The sequence below is a fragment of the Mytilus galloprovincialis genome, chromosome 4 (genome assembly GCF_965363235.1).
Source record: "Mytilus galloprovincialis chromosome 4, xbMytGall1.hap1.1, whole genome shotgun sequence".
Taxonomy (NCBI): domain Eukaryota; kingdom Metazoa; phylum Mollusca; class Bivalvia; order Mytilida; family Mytilidae; genus Mytilus; species Mytilus galloprovincialis.
In genome coordinates this window covers 103141514-103154313 of record NC_134841.1, presented here as the reverse complement: position 1 = coordinate 103154313, position 12800 = coordinate 103141514, and positions in this window count along the sequence as shown.

Sequence of the window (12800 nt, the reverse complement as noted above, 5' to 3'; positions counted from 1 at the left end):
CTGTCCCAGGTTAATAGGGGGAGGGTTGGGATCCCACCACATTCTCTATGAATATGCCTGTCCCAAGTCAGGAGCCTGTAATTCAGTGGTTGTCGTTTGTTTATGTGTTACACATTTTTTTTTTTTAATTTAAAAAAAAACATTTGGTCGTATATTGGTATCATGTTGTCGTTGTCAGCGTCGTCTGAAGACTTGGTTTCAGGATAATAACTTTTGTATAAGTTAATAGAAATTGATAAAATTTTAACACAATGTTCATAACCACAAAAGGAAGGTTGGGATTGATTTTGGGGGTTATGGTCCTAAAGGTGTAGGAATAAGGGGCCCAAAACAAGCATTTATCTAGTTTCAGAACAATAACTTGTGTATAAGTATTTCAATTGCTCTGAAATTGTACCACAATGTTTTATACTATAAGTGGAAGGTTTGGATTTATTTTAAGGGTTATGTATGGCACGCCGTTATTATATTTATTCAATTTCGAGATATCTTATTTAGTTAAATAAGATATCTTATAAACTAATTGAGATATCTTAATAACAAAATGAGATATCTTATATATTAATTGAGATATCTAATTTATTAAATAAGATATCTTATATATTAAATAAGATATCTTATTAAAATGTTTATAAAGATATCTTATTAAATATATAAGATATCTTATTTAAAATATAAGATATCTCTATCAATTTATAAGATATCTTGTTAACTATATAAGATATCTTTTATATAGTTAATAATAGAGATATCTTATTAACTTAATAAGATATCTTCATAAGTTAATAAGATATCTCTATTAGTTTTTAAGATATCTCTATTAATTAATAAGATATCTTATAAAGTATGTATTTAAAAGATATCTTTATGAAGAAGTAAGATATCTTATATACTTTATAAGATATCTTATTAACTAATAGAGATATCTTATTAACTTATAGAGATATCTTATAAACTTTTAGAGATATCTTATTAACTTTTAGAGATATCTTATTAACTTATAGAGATATCTTATAAACTTATAGAGATATCTTATAAACTTTTAGAGATATCTTATTAACTTATAGAGATATCTTATTTAATTGGTTATAAAGATATCTTATTTAATATATAAGATATCTCCATAAGTTAATAAGATATCTCTATTAATTTATAAGATATCTCTATTAATTAATAAGATATCTTATAAAGTATGTATTTAAAAGATATCTTTATAAAGAAGTAAGATATCTTATATACTTTATAAGATATCTTATTAATTAATAGAGATATCTTATTAATTAATAGAGATATATTATTAACTTATAGAGATATCTTATAAACTAATAGAGATATCTTATAAACTAATAGAGATATCTTATTTACTTCCAAATTAAATAAGATATCTTATAAAAATTAAAGATATCTTAATACTTAATAAGATATCTTGTTAAATAAATTTGTTCAAATTTGAATAAATATAAAAACGGCGTGCCATAGTTATGGGGCAAACAGTCTAGGAATTAACGGCCAAAAACAAGCAGTTTTCTAGTATCCGGACAATAACATGTGTGTAATTGTATGGATCTCTCTGACATTGTTCTACAAGGTTCCATATAACAAAGGGAAGGCTGGGATTGAGTTTTGGGTTAATTTCCCCAAACATGTAGGAATAAGGGGCCAAAAAAAAGTATTTTTCTAGTTTACAGACAATAACTTGTGGTTAAGTGTATGGATCTCTCTGAAATTATACTACAAGGCTTCTTACTACAAAGGAAAGGCTGGAATTGATTTTTGGGGTTCTTGCTCCAGGGGGGGGGGGGGTCAATTAGTTAAGGGCCAAAAAAGGGGCCCAAATAAGCATTTTTGTAGTTTACACCAGTCAGTAACTTGTAATCAAGTGTATAAATCTCTCTGAAATTAAAGAACATTAGTGAGCGCGCTCACATACCCCACATCCCCACATTATCATTGGAGAAATAAAATAAGTGTAAGAAAAAAAAATTGCACATCTACATAGTATGTCCTTATTATTTACGAAGTTTTATGAAATTCTGTTGTGTGGTTTCAGAGGAGTTGCGATGACAAACTGTTGCAATAGTACATTGAAGCAAATAAGTTCAAAGGGGTGCAACTCCTAGAAAAAAAATTAAATCGCAATTTACTGTTGATATGCGCAACTACATAGAATGTCCTTATTATCTACAAAGTTTCATGAAATTCTGTTGTGTGGTTGGAGAGGAGTTGCAATGACAAACTGTAGCAGTAGTACATTGAAGCTAATAAGTTCAAAGGGGCATAACTCCTAGAAAAAAAAATTGAATTGTAATTTCCTGTCGATATTTTCACAACTACATAGTATGTCCTTATTATCTTAAAAGGATTCATGAAATTCTGTTGTGTGGTTTGAGAGGAGTTGCGATGACAAAAAACAGGTGTGACGGACAGACGGATCAAAAACATTACATTGTATATCCTCCGCAACTTCATTGCGTGGGGTATAATTATACCACAAGTTTCCATACTACAAAGGGATGGTTATGGGGGGTTATGGCTCAAATCATTTGGCAATTAGGGGCAAAAAGGGAGAAAAACAGGTTTTTCTGGTTAAAGGAAAATTTAAAAGCAGTGTAAGGGAGGTAACCCAATTCCATTTAAAGAATACTGTGATTACACTGCTTGGAAATTATGTATGAAGAAATGATGATTGTCTTGAGATGATTAGCTGTAAACGTTTTTTAGAAGAAATTTTTAAGTTCATTAGACCACATTCATTCTGTGTCAGAAACCTATGCTGTGTCAACTATTTAATCACAATCCAAATTCAGAGCTGTATCAAGCTTGAATATTGTGTCCATACTTGCCCCAATTCAAGGTTCGACCTCTGCGATTGTATAAAGCTGCGCCCTGCGGAGCATCTGGTTTGTACATAAATTAGGCCGATTGTTTTAGATGGTAATTTCGGGGCCTTTGATAGCCGACTAGGCCGTATTGGCTTTGTCCATTGTTGAAGGCTGTACTGTGACCTAGTTGTTAATTTTTGTGCCATTTCGGTCTATTGTGGAGAGTTGTCTCATTAGCAATCATACCACATCTTTTTTTTAGCTCACCTTGCCCAAAGGGCTAAGTGAGCTTTTCCCATCACTTTGCGTCCGTCGTCCGTCGTCTGTCGTCCGTCGTCGTTAACTTTTACAAAAATCTTCTCCTCTGAAACTACTGGACCAAATTAAACCAAACTTAGCCACAATCATCATTGGGGTATCTAGTTTTAAAAATGTATCCGGCGACCCGTCCATCCAACCAAGATGGCTGCCATGGTTAAAAATAGAACATAGGGGTAAAATGCAGTTTTTGGTTTATAACTCAAAATCAAAAGCATTTAGAGCAAATCTGACAGGGGTAAAATTGTTCATCAGGTCAAGATCTATCTGCCTTGAAATTTTCAGATGAATCGGACAACCTGTTGTTGGGTTTCTGCCCCTGAATTGGTAATTTTAAGGAAATTCTGCTGTTTTTGGTTATTATCTTGAATATTATTATAGATAGAGAGAATATTATTATAGATAGAGATAAACTGTAAACAGCAAAAATGTTCAGCAAAGTAAGATTTACAAATAAGTCAACATGACCGAAATGGTCAATTGACCCCCCTAAGGAGTTGTCGTCCGTCGTCGTCCGTAGTCGTTAACTTTTACAAAAATCTTCTCCTCTGAAACTACTGGGCCAAATTAAACCAAACTTGGCCACACTCATCATTGTGGTATCTTGTTGAAAAAATGTGTCCAATGACCAAGCCAACCAACCAAGATGACCGCCATGGCTAAAAATAGAACATAAGGGTAAAATGCAGTTTTTGGCTTATAACTCAAAAACCAAAGCATTAAGAGCAAATCTGACATGGGGGTAAAAAGTTTTATCAGGTCAAGATCTATCTGCCCTGAAATTTTCAGATGAATCGGACAACCCGTTGTTGGGTTTCTGCCCCTGAATTGGTAATTTTAAGGAAATTCTGCTGTTTTTGGTTATTATCTTGAATATTATTATAGATAGAGAGAATATTATTATAGATAGAGATAAACTGTAAACAGCAATATTGTTCAGCAAAGTAAGATTTACAAATAAGTCAACATGACTGAAATGGTCAGTTGACCCCTTTAGGAGTCATTGCTCTTTATAGTCAATTTTTAACCATTTTTCGTAAATCTTAGTAATCCTTTACAAAAATCTTCTATGAAACTACTGGGCCAAATTAATCCAAACTTGCCACAATCATCTTTGGGTTATATAGTTTAAAAAATGTGTGGCGTGACCCTGCCATCCAACCAAGATGGCCACCACGGCTAAAAATAGAACATAGGGATAAGATGCATTTTTTGGCTTATTGCTCAAAAACCAAAGCATTTAGAGCAAATCTGACTTGGATAAAATTGTTTATCAGGTCAAGATCTATCAGCCCTGAAATTTTCAGATGAATCGGACAACCTGTTGTTGGGTTGCTGCACCTGCATTGGTAATTTTAAGGAAATTTTGCTGTTTTTGGTTATTATCTTGAATATTATTATAGATAGAGATAAACTGTAAACAGCAATAATGTTCAGCAAAGTACGATTTACAAATAAGTCAACATGACCGAAATGGTCAGTTGACCCCTTTAGGAGTTATTGCCCTTTATAGTCAATTTTTAACCATTTTTCATAAATCTTAGTTATCTTTTACATAAATCTTCTCCTCTGAAACTCCGGTGCAAAATTAATCCAAACTTGGCCACAATCATCTTTAGGGTATCTAGTTTAAAAAATGTGTCCGATGACCCGGCTAAAAATAGAACATAGGGGTAAAATGCAGTTTTTGGCTTATAACTCAAAAACCAAAGAATTTAGAGCAAATCTGACATGGGTAAAATTGTTTATCAGGTCAAGATCTATCTGCCCTAAAATTTTCAGATGAATATGACAACCCGTTGTCAGTCAACTGACCCCCTAAGGAGTTATTGTCCTTTATAGTCAATTTTTAACAATTTTCATATTAAAATTTGTAAATTTTTATTAACATTTTCCACTGAAACTACTGGGCCAAGTTCATTATAGATAGAGATAATTGTAAGCAGCAAGACTGTTTAGTAAAGTAAGATGTACAAACACATCACCATCACCAAAACACAATTTTGTCATGAATCCATCTGCTTCCTTTGTTTAATATTCACATAGACCAAGGTGAGCGACACAGGCTCTTTAGAGCCTCTAGTTTTACATTGACATCTGAAACTTATCCTCATTCTCTGATCCTTGAATTGAGGTCAAGTTCAGGTGTACCCCTGTCTGAGAAACATGTAAGTATACAATATACCAAATACAGTTATCCTGTAACTCTGACTAAGTGTGAAATTTCTCAAGAGCCTGTGTTGCTCACCTGTTACTGTATTTACTGATGTCGGCCATCTTGGTTGGTAGGTGGGGTCATTAGACACTTTTTTAAATAGATATCCAAGTAATGATTGTGGCCAAGTTTGGTTAAATTTGGCCCATAGTTTTAGAAAAGAAGTTTTTTGTACAAGTTACAAAAATGACGAAAAGTTGTTCAATATTGACTATAAAGGACAATAACTCCTTAAGGGTTCTCTGACAATTTTGGTCATGTTGACTTATTTTTAGATCTTACTTTGCTGAACATTATTGCTTTTTACAGTTTATCTCTATCTATAATGGTATGCAAGATAATAACCAAAAACTGCAAAATTTCCTTAAAATTACCAATTTTAGGGCAGCAACCCGACAACGGGTTGTAGGATTCATCTGAAATTTTGTGAGGGGATATATCTTATTCTGATGGACATTTAAATCTTGAAAGATTTGCCCTAAATGTCTTAGTTTCAAAGATATAAAGCAAAAACTGCATTTTACCACTATGTTCTAATTTTAGCCATGTCGGCCATTTTGTTTGGTAGGTAGGGTCATCGGACACATTTTTAAAACTATATACCACAATTATGATTGTGGCAAAGTTAGTTTAAATTTGGCCCAGTAGTTTCAGAGAAGAAGATTTTTGTAGAAGTTACAAAAAATCATGAAAAAGTTGTTAAAATTTGACTATAAAGGGCAATAACTCCTTAAGGGGTTGACTGACAATTTTGGTCATGTTGACTTATTTGTAGGTCTTAATTTGCTGAACATTATTGCTGTTTATAGTTTATCTCTATCTATAATAGTATTCAAGATAATAACCAAAAACTGCAAAATTTCCTTAAAATTACCAGTTTAGGGGCAGCAACCCAACAACAGGTTGTCCGAATCGTCTGAAAATTTCAGGGCAGATAGATCTTGACCTGATCAACAATTTTACCCCCTTCAGATTTGCTCTAAATGCTTTGGTTTTAAAGATATAAGCCAAAATATACATTTTACTCCCGTGCTCTATTTTTAGCCATGGTGGCCATCTTGGTTTGATGGCCAGGTCATCGGACACATTTTTTAAACTAGATACCCCAAGGATGATTGTGGCCAAGTTTGGTTAAATTTGGCCCAGTAGTTTCAGAGGAGAAGATTTTTGTAAAAGTTTACGGACGACGGACGCAGGAAGCCGGATGATGGACGCCAAGTGATGAGAAAAGCTCACTTGACCTTTCAGGTCAGGTGAGCTAAATATGAGGCCAAGGACATGTGTTGGATAGTCATGGGTATCAAAGTAAGAAGCATTCAGTTTTTCTTCCCTCAGAAATATAAAGCTGGACACTGCCAAGGATAAGAGCTAGGGCTGCATTAACATTCCTTTGGCTTGCAATAAATCCCCAATATTTCATACACTCCAACAAGTAGCCAATATTTCATACACTCCAACAAGTGGCCAATATTTCATACACTCCAACAAGTGGCCAATATTTCATATACTCCTAGAAGTGACTAATATTTCATACACTCCAATAAGTGGCCAATATTTCATACACTCCTACAAGTGGCCAATATTTCATACACTCCAACAAGTGGGCAATATTTCATACACTCCAACAAGTGGTCAATATTTCATACACTCTAACAAGTGGCCAATATTTCATACACTCCAACAAGTGGCCAATATTTCATACACTCCAACAAGTGGCCAATATTTCATACACTCCTAGAAGTGACTAATATTTCATACACTCCAATAAGTGGCCAATATTTCATACACTCCTACAAGTGGCCAATATTTCATACACTCCAACAAGTGGGCAATATTTCATACACTCCAACAAGTGGTCAATATTTCATACACTCCTAGAAGTGGCCAATATTTCATACACTCTAACAAGTGGCCAATATTTCATACACTCCAACAAGTGGCCAATATTTCATACACTCCAACAAGTGGCCAATATTTCATACACTCCTAGAAGTGACTAATATTTCATACACTCCAATAAGTAGCCAATATTTCATACCTCCAACAAGTGGCCAATATTTCATACACTCCAACAAGTGGGCAATATTTCATACATTCCAACAAGTGGGCAATATTTCATACACTCCTAGAAGTGGCTAATATTTCATACACTCCAATAAGTGGCCAATATTTCATACACTCCTACAAGTGGCCAATAGTTCATACACTTCAACAAGTGGCCAATAGTTAATTACTTCAACAAGTAGCCAATATTTCATACACTCCAATAAGTGGCCAGTATTGCATACCCTCCAACAAGTGGCCAATATTTCATACACTCCAATAAGTGGCCAGTATTGCATACCCTCAAACAAGTGGCCAATATTTCGTACACTCCAATAAGTGGCCAGTATTGCATACCCTCCAACAAGTGGCCAATATTTCATACACTCCAATAAGTGGCCAATATTTATACACTCCAACAAGTGGCCAATATTTCATACACTCCAACAAGTGGCCAATATTTCATACACTCCTACAAGTGACTAATATTTCATACACTCCAACAAGTAGCCAATATTTCATACACTCCTACAAGTGACTAATATTTCATACACTCCAATAAGTGGCCAATATTTCATACACTCCAACAAGTGGGCAATATTTCATAGACTCCAACAAGTGGCCAATATTTCATACATTCCAACACGTGGCCAATATTTCATACACTCCTAGAAGTGGCTTATATTTCATACACTCCAATAAGTGGCCAATATTTCATACACTCCTACAAGTGGCCAATATTTCATACCATCCTACAAGTGGCCAATATTTCATACACCCCTACAAGTGGCCAATATTTCATACACTCCAACAAGTGGCCAGTATTGCATACCCTCCAACAAGTGGCCAATATTTCATACACTCCAACAAGTGGCCAATATTTCATACACTCCAACAAGCGGCCAATATGTCATACACTCCAACAAGTGGCAAATATTTCATACACTCCAACAAGTGGCCAATATGTCATACACTCCAACAAGTGGCCAATATTTCATCCACTCCAACAAGTGGCCAATATTTCATATACTCCTAGAAGTGACTAATATTGCATACACTCCAATAAGTAGCCAATATTTCATACACTCCAACAAGTGGCCAATATTTCATACACTCCAACAAGTGGCCAGTATTGCATACCCTCCAACAAGTGGCCAATATTTCATATACTCCAATAAGTGGCCAGTATTTCATACCCTCAAACAAGTGGCCAATATTTCGTACACTCCAATAAGTGGCCAGTATTGCATACCCTCCAACAAGTGGCCAATATTTCATACACTCCAATAAGTGGCCAATATTTATACACTCCAACAAGTGGCCAATATTTCATACACTCCAACAAGTGGCCAATATTTCATACACTCCTACAAGTGACTAATATTTCATACACTCCAACAAGTAGCCAATATTTCATACACTCCTACAAGTGACTAATATTTCATACACTCCAATAAGTGGCCAATATTTCATACACTCCAACAAGTGGCAAATATTTCATACACTCCAACAAGTGGCCAATATGTCATACACTCCAACAAGTGACCAATATTTCATACACTCCAACAAGTGGCCAATATTTCATATACTCCTAGAAGTGACTAATATTGCATACACTCCAATAAGTAGCCAATATTTCATACACTCCAACAAGTGGCCAATATTTCATACACTCCAACAAGTGGCCAGTATTGCATACCCTCCAACAAGTGGTCAATATTTCATATACTCTAACAAGAGGCCAATATTTCATACACTCCAACAAGTGGCCTGTATTACATACACTCCAACAAGTGTCCAGTATTGCATACCCTCCAACAAGTGGCCAATATTTCATATGCTCTAACAAGTGGCCAATATTTCATACACTCCAACAAGTGGCCGGTATTGCATACCCTCCAACAAGTGGCCAATATTTCATACACTCCTAGAAGTGGCCAGTATTGCATACACTCCAACAAGAAGCCAATATTTCATAATCTCCAACAAGTGGCCAGTATTGCATACCCTCCAACAAGTGGCCAATATTTCATATACTCTAACAAGTGGCCAATATTTCATACACTCCAACAAGTGGCCAGTATTGCATACACTCCAACAAGTAGCCAATATTTCATACACTCTAATAAGTGGCCAGTATTGCATACACTCCAACATGAAGACAATATTTCATACACTCCAATAAGTGGCCAGTATTTCATACACTCCAACAAGTGGCCAATATTTCATACACTCCTACAAGTGGCCAATATTTCATACACTCCAACAAGTAGCCAATATTTCATACACTCCAATAAGTGGCCAGTATTGCATACACTCCAACAAGAAGCCAATATTTCATACACTCCAACAAGTGGCCAATATTTCATATACTCCAACAAGTAGCCAATATTTCATACACTCCAATAAGTGGCCAGTATTGCTCCAACAAGTGGCCAATATTTCATACCCTCAAACAAGTGGCCAGTATTGCATACACTCCAACAAGTGGCCAGTATGGCATACCCTCCAACAAGTGGCCAATATTTCATACACTCCAATAAGTGGCCAGTATTGCATACCCTCCAACAAGTGGCCAATATTTCATACACTCCAATAAGTGGCCAATATTTATACACTCCAACAAGTGGCCAATATTTCATACACTCCAACAAGTGGCCAATATTTCATACACTCCTACAAGTGACTAATATTTCATACACTCCAACAAGTAGCCAATATTTCATACACTCCTACAAGTGACTAATATTTCATACACTCCAATAAGTGGCCAATATTTCATACACTCCAACAAGTGGGCAATATTTCATAGACTCCAACAAGTGGCCAATATTTCATACATTCCAACACGTGGCCAATATTTCATACACTCCTAGAAGTGGCTTATATTTCATACACTCCAATAAGTGGCCAATATTTCATACACTCCTACAAGTGGCCAATATTTCATACCATCCTACAAGTGGCCAATATTTCATACACCCCTACAAGTGGCCAATATTTCATACACTCCAACAAGTGGCCAGTATTGCATACCCTCCAACAAGTGGCCAATATTTCATACACTCCAACAAGTGGCCAATATTTCATACACTCCAACAAGCGGCCAATATGTCATACACTCCAACAAGTGGCAAATATTTCATACACTCCAACAAGTGGCCAATATGTCATACACTCCAACAAGTGGCCAATATTTCATCCACTCCAACAAGTGGCCAATATTTCATATACTCCTAGAAGTGACTAATATTGCATACACTCCAATAAGTAGCCAATATTTCATACACTCCAACAAGTGGCCAATATTTCATACACTCCAACAAGTGGCCAGTATTGCATACCCTCCAACAAGTGGCCAATATTTCATATACTCCAATAAGTGGCCAGTATTTCATACCCTCAAACAAGTGGCCAATATTTCGTACACTCCAATAAGTGGCCAGTATTGCATACCCTCCAACAAGTGGCCAATATTTCATACACTCCAATAAGTGGCCAATATTTATACACTCCAACAAGTGGCCAATATTTCATACACTCCAACAAGTGGCCAATATTTCATACACTCCTACAAGTGACTAATATTTCATACACTCCAACAAGTAGCCAATATTTCATACACTCCTACAAGTGACTAATATTTCATACACTCCAATAAGTGGCCAATATTTCATACACTCCAACAAGTGGCAAATATTTCATACACTCCAACAAGTGGCCAATATGTCATACACTCCAACAAGTGACCAATATTTCATACACTCCAACAAGTGGCCAATATTTCATATACTCCTAGAAGTGACTAATATTGCATACACTCCAATAAGTAGCCAATATTTCATACACTCCAACAAGTGGCCAATATTTCATACACTCCAACAAGTGGCCAGTATTGCATACCCTCCAACAAGTGGTCAATATTTCATATACTCTAACAAGAGGCCAATATTTCATACACTCCAACAAGTGGCCTGTATTACATACACTCCAACAAGTGTCCAGTATTGCATACCCTCCAACAAGTGGCCAATATTTCATATGCTCTAACAAGTGGCCAATATTTCATACACTCCAACAAGTGGCCGGTATTGCATACCCTCCAACAAGTGGCCAATATTTCATACACTCCTAGAAGTGGCCAGTATTGCATACACTCCAACAAGAAGCCAATATTTCATAATCTCCAACAAGTGGCCAGTATTGCATACCCTCCAACAAGTGGCCAATATTTCATATACTCTAACAAGTGGCCAATATTTCATACACTCCAACAAGTGGCCAGTATTGCATACACTCCAACAAGTAGCCAATATTTCATACACTCTAATAAGTGGCCAGTATTGCATACACTCCAACATGAAGACAATATTTCATACACTCCAATAAGTGGCCAGTATTTCATACACTCCAACAAGTGGCCAATATTTCATACACTCCTACAAGTGGCCAATATTTCATACACTCCAACAAGTAGCCAATATTTCATACACTCCAATAAGTGGCCAGTATTGCATACACTCCAACAAGAAGCCAATATTTCATACACTCCAACAAGTGGCCAATATTTCATATACTCCAACAAGTAGCCAATATTTCATACACTCCAATAAGTGGCCAGTATTGCTCCAACAAGTGGCCAATATTTCATACCCTCAAACAAGTGGCCAGTATTGCATACACTCCAACAAGTGGCCAGTATGGCATACCCTCCAACAAGTGGCCAATATTTCATACACTCCAATAAGTGGCCAGTATTGCATACCCTCCAACAAGTGGCCAATATTTCATATACTCCAACAAGTGGCCAGTATTGCATACCCTGCAATAAGTGGCCAATATTTCATATACTCCTACAAGTGGCCAGTATTGCATACCCTCCAACAAGCGGCCAATATTTCATACACTCCAACAAGTGGCCAGTATTGCATACCCTCCAACAAGTGGCCAATATTTCATATACTCTTACAAGTAGCCAATATTTCATATACTCCAACAAGTGGCCAGTATTGCATACACTCCAACAATTTGCCAGTATTGCATACCCTCCAACAAGTGGCCAATATTTCATACCCTCCAACAAGTGGCCAGTATTGCATACCCTCCAACAAGTGGCCAGTATTGCATACCCTCCAACAAGTGGCCAATATTTCATATACTCTAACAAGTGGCCAATATTTCATACACTCCAACAAGTAGCCAATATTTCATACACTCCAATAAGTGGCCAGTATTGCATACACTCCAACAAGAAGCCAATATTTCATACACTCCAACAAGAAGCCAATATTTCATACACTTCAATAAGTGGCCAGTATTGCATACCCTCCAACAAGTGGCCAATATTTCATATACTCCAACAAGTGGCCAGTATTGCATACACTCCACCAAGAAGCCAATAT